The sequence below is a fragment of the Ictidomys tridecemlineatus genome, chromosome 10, assembly GCF_052094955.1.
Source record: "Ictidomys tridecemlineatus isolate mIctTri1 chromosome 10, mIctTri1.hap1, whole genome shotgun sequence".
Lineage (NCBI taxonomy): Eukaryota > Metazoa > Chordata > Mammalia > Rodentia > Sciuridae > Ictidomys > Ictidomys tridecemlineatus.
In genome coordinates, this window is record NC_135486.1 from 73,106,342 (window position 1) to 73,112,139 (window position 5,798).

Genomic DNA, 5,798 nt, shown 5'->3' on the forward strand with positions numbered 1-5,798 from the left:
AAATTCAAGAGATGTCACGTGACTCCTCCACCATTGCTCATCAATCGAGCGGCAGAACTGGACTGCAAACGCAGGCTGGTTTTACCTGTAAAGCCCATGCCGTCCTTCCCCCTTCCCTGATATCCCACAGTGCCTTGCCATGGTGCCCAACACGATGACACAGTTGTGACGGATGAGAGAAATAAGAAAGGGCTGGAGGATTTTTCATGAGCTGGTGACTGTGTGGGAAATGTCAGCTCCAGGGAGAGTGGCTAAAGAGGGATGTGGTGTTTCTCAGAGGGTAGGAAATGGAGAACCTTCCAAGAGGAGGGTTATCAAAAGATGGTGTGTGGAGCAGAGTCCTGGGCAAATGACTCTGAAAATAGAAGATTGCTTTGATGGTAGAAAGAAATTCTTGTGTAGTAATAAGCTTACCATTTTCATGGCTTGAAAAGGCAGCAGGGAAGGAGGTAATGAGTCAGAGGAGAGAGATGAGTGTGTTTTAATGGAATTAGTTCTGAAGGAGATGTGACAAGAAACACGGAAAGGAGCTAGGATAAGATACCGATTCCTTCAGCAAATGTATATCGTTCTCACCTTCTGAGAAACACCAAAACCTCCAAAAATTAGACTGAAGGAGAAGACACAGGTTAACTGGAGCTCTTTTGTGGTGAGAATGTTAAGGTGGTATTCTAGGCATTGTCATTCTTCAAAATATGGTGGAGATGAGATTGGAAGTGTAATAAGGGAGAATCAAAAGACTGAGAGCATTCTCTTTGGAATAGAACAGGGAGTCTTCAAAGCTGGTCCTTGGATTGGGGAAGAGTGGGGGCCTCCTCAGGGATGAAACTCTCTGGTTCAGCACTCAATGAGTTTCACCTCCTGGTTTCTGCTGCAAGGTTTTGCAGCCTGGGATTCACATGTGACTGAAGAAACAGAGTTGGGACAGCTGCCAGTGGGATTGGCTCAGAAGTCCTGGTTGAGTAAAGGGAGCTAGGAGTAGTTACCATCAATCTTTACATGGTTGGCAGCAGGATTCTGACCAGGCAGGGTCACAAGTGCAGGCAGAAGGCTACTCGTGGCTGATGGGAAAGGGAGGAAAGGAGCTAGGACCAGTTCAAGAGAGTAAAGATCAGATGTAGTGAAGGAGATGGAACAAGGGCTGGGAAAGGAGAAGGTTTCGGTTCCCAGCAGGGCTGAGAGCAGACTTTTGGGAAAAGGTCTCATGATGAAGAGACCCAAGCAGTGACAATATTGGGGATTGGGGGGTAGCTGAAATGAAAATGCCCTCAAGGCTGAAAAGACTATGGGGCCAGCTTCTCATTGCTTTTTTGTCTGCGACATTCAAACAGCTAATGGCGGAAGCAGAAGGACATTGATGTTTTGCTATTGTGGTTAGCCGATGTCAGTAAAAAGGACAGGCCTTCTTCTTTGATTTCTGGAATGGATAAACCATGGATGTGTTTGGGAACACTCAGCTTTGAAACCTGGGTGACACCTACTGTAGGTGTGGGCAGGCTAAGCCCAGTGGACACTGGCTAGCAGAAGGTAGTGCAGTCTTGTCATCTTGCACTGTCTACTGTCAGCCTCCTGGCTTCCTGTCCCCCCAGGGGCTCACCATGCTCCTGCAATACTGCCTTTTCTTTTGTTCCTTAAATTCACTAAACTTGCTCCTGCCATAAGAACTTGGAATTTTCCATTCTCATCTTCTGGAAGACTCTTTATTTGGGTCCTCTCCTGGCTTTCTGTTCACATGAGTAACTTCTTCCTGTTATCCAGATCTGGGCTTAAATTGTCACTTCCTCAGATAAGTCACCTCCATACACTCTATCTAAAGAAGATGCCTTTCTCTCTGGTCAATGTCTACTACTTTGCCCCGTTTGATTTTCCTCACAGAATGTGTAATACTCTTTATATATTTTGCTAGTCAGCTTTCTGTCACTGTAATGAATTACCTGAGATAAGAAGTTTATAGGGAAGAAAGATTTATTTTGGTTCACAGATTTCAGAGGTTTCAACTCATGGTTGTTTGGCACTGTTGCTTTTGAGTCTGTGGCAAGGCAGAACGTGATGGTGGGAAGTGCAGGAAAGCTGGTGGCTGGCTTGCAAGCAAAGAGTGAGAGGAAGGAGCCAGGATTCCAATGTCCTCTTCAAGGACATATGCTCAATGACCTCACTTCCTCCCACTATGCTCCACCTCCTGAAAGTTCTGCCATCTCCCAACAGTGCCTTCCGCTGGGGACCGAAGCTTTGACCATGAGCTTTTGGTATACGTTTAAGATTGAAACAAAACACTTATTATTATTGCTGTTTTACTCATATATTTTGTGCTGTCTGTCTGTCCCCATTTGCAAGCTCCATAAGGGTAGTGACCTTGGCTCTGATTTCTTCTCTTAATCTCCATATCCATAACAATGCCTGACACAGAGTAGGTGTTCAATAAAAATTGCAGTATTTGAATAAAAAAAAAGAAGACACAAAAAGATGAAGGCCTGGGAGAGATGTCAAGAGAGATCAACACACAAAGATTAAAACTACAGGGCAGGGAATTAAAAAGAAGTGTAAATCAAGGACCCGATTATAAAACAGTCATTTTGGCATCCAGAGGCAGGAACCATGTGGAATTTTAAGAAAGAAAAATATATTGTACCTTCACTTCACAAAGAAGTGAAGGTACAATATATTTTAGCAGTTCACATGTACATCTAAAAGACAGAGATGAACCACCAGCCATAAAAATTGGAGATAGGGAAGTTGAATTTTGGGTTATATCTTAAAAATCCATTTCTGAAAGTAAGGAATAGAAGCATAATACAAACATAGCAAAATACAGATGAGCAAAGGAAACTAGCTGAATGGTCATTGTTGAATCAGGACTTCATGGAGATGGAATGACACATTCAGTCCTGCAGGTGTTTAGAACATGGAGGGAGAGAGCAAGGTTGGTAAGGAGGGAGGAGAGGGAGGGGTGAGAATTCTCCCCATAAAGCAACAATTTTCTCTTTGAAGATATTGACAAGATCTCGGGTGAAGATGGAGAAGAAGGAAGGTGGATAAGGAAGCCTTTAAAGGTCTGAAGCAGAGAGAGTCCTGTTGGGCTGTAGGCGTAGGATTCAATCAGACGGGCTATTTAGCAAGGAGAATAGCAGAATGAAAGAGAGAAATTCATTGAGGTTTAGTAATTACAGTGCACCCAGGAGAAGATAAATATCTTCTCTATATATTACATCATTGTTAAATCTCAATAATTTTAAATATAATTAACCTTTAATGATGCTTTAAATTTAATAATATAGTTATTGCATGGGAATTGTCTACAAGCCATTATAAATCTATTTGTTTAGGTTTACCAACCAGGTAATAAAGTGTATGTGAAGCTCAAGGGGTGAGTTTCAGAGTCTAATGTGCTTATTAAATGTCTCACTCAATGTAATTGATTGTAAAATCCACCTCAAATCACACCAAAGAAAGGACGTTTTACAAATCAATTAAAATAAAAATTTTTGGGTTATTATTTCCTGATTTTTCTGTCTTTGCTCCAAATGACTACCCCAGGGGACATTTCCCCCATAAGTTTTACTACATCAGGAATTCTAAAATCTGATCTGTTTCAGCAATCATCTTTTCCCCCCTAAATCCTAAGACACTTGGTTATAACTTATCACAGAGATTTAAAAAAAAAATCAGCTTTAAAGGAAAAGCTCATTTTCCCTGTGTTTTCCTCCTCCTCCTCCTCCTCCTCCTCCTCCTCCTCCTCCTCCTCCTCCTCCTCCTCCTCCTCCTCCTTCTCTTTTTTGAAGCGGAAAGGGAGAAGGAGGCTCCTTAAATGGTTTTCTTAAATAGTTTTTTGACCCCAATACCTGCAAACTCAAAAGCATTCTTAGATATCAATACAAGTAGACTTAAGTTCTTATTCTGTTTCCAATTATCGTATCTAAATAAAACACCTTCTCCCCCTTTACAACTGATCAAAATATTTCTATATTTGTAGCACAAATAAAATGACCAAGCATTGAAAAACTTCTCTAAGTGACAGCATGCTGACTAGTTTCTCTTTAGAAGGCTTTAATATATTATTATAAGCATTAAGTTTAAAGTCTGGAAAACAAAATCTACTATCCATGACTTAGATGGAATTATGTTCTTGGTTCAATGTCATACATCAGGTCTTAGTTTTCTGCAAAGGACAAAAACAAAGTTTGTGTGAATGCCCAGTCTTTTGTTGTTTTTTGACTTTGCATTTGCCCAAAGTTCAGTAATGCCATAAGGAATGGCTTCTCTAGAAACTGTATTCTAAATGTGCACATTGTCAGTCCCCTGGATTTTTGCATTATTATCAGATATTTAGTAAATTGCTCGTATTGCATCACTTTAGTTCTGAAAGTGTGAGGCATTTAGCCAGCATGGGGCTTGGTGGTCCTCACTAAGGTTTTAATATATATTGGAGAAATGTTGGAGCAATAGTCCTTAACATATGTAGCTTGAATATGAGCTCAAATGAGCAGGAGCTGTGATCTATTCATTTCTACAGTCCCATGGTCTAGTGCAATGCTTGGTATATGGTGGGTGTTCTATGAATCTTTAATGAATAAACGATTGAACAACAATAGTCTTATGATTTGTTTTGTGCCTCATAGAGCAAAGTTTAATAATCTGGCTGAGACAGTCTAGTCAGTGGCAAATATGAGCTGAACAGCAAATAAAAAGTTTGTTTTCTCTTGTTCTCTCTCTTAATCACACATACAATAAAACTTCAAAATAAACCTACAACAATAGTAACAAATGAAACCACAAAATCCAGCAAAAATAAAAAATAATTCTTAATGCTTACAATAGTCCCGGGTCCATTCACTCTCCTTCTTGCCACATGGATGGAGGTGTGGTGTCTCCATCAAACATCAGTGAAGTGTGCCCTGATGCCTCTTTAAAATTACAGCTCCCGGTTTCAGACAGTCTCAATGCTTGGCTCCATAGCTCATATCTTTTACAACACTTTATACTAATTTATTCACTAGATTGGTTATTTTTTACTTGAATGTGTACTTCTCGAGGACAGATATATAAGTTCTTAGTTCAATGGGCATCTACTAAGCACTCAAGTATATGTGTATATGTGGTAGTGGGAATTGAATCCTAGGGTACTCTAGGGCTGAGCTACATCCACAGCCCTTTTTATTTTATTCTGAAACAGGTTCTCACTAAGCTGCCCAGGCTGGTCTGCAGCCTGTGATCCTCCTGCCTCAGCCTCCTGAGTAACTGAGATCATAGGTGTGTGCCACGGTGACCAGGGGTAAAATTGTTTTTAAAGGTGTCAGATTGCTGGGGATGTGGCTCAAGCAGTAGCGCGCTCGCCTGGCATGCATGCGGCCCGGGTTCGATCCTCAGCACCACATACAAACAAAGATGTTGTGTCCGCCGATAACTAAAGAATAAATATTAAAAAAAATTCCCTCTCTCTCTGTCTCTCTCTCAAAATAAATAAATAAATAAATAAATAAAATAAAGGTGACAAAGAGTTTGAAAGAGGGAAGTGCCTGCTTTTATTAAAAGAAAAAAAGAACTTTTGACATGGATTTTGCCAAACCTTAAAACAACTTGGTATCTACTATGAATATTTAATTTTAATATTTAATGCCAAACATGATCTACTTTAAGACTATTATAAGGTCTTTATTAATTTGCAGATTTATTACATACATGTGCATTGTGTATGAGTGTATCATGTCATTCAAAAAAAGATTATATGGGCTGCACTACTCTTGAATGCTTTGTTTTAGGGCACCCGGATCGGTAGTACATTGACTGAGTATGAGAAATGA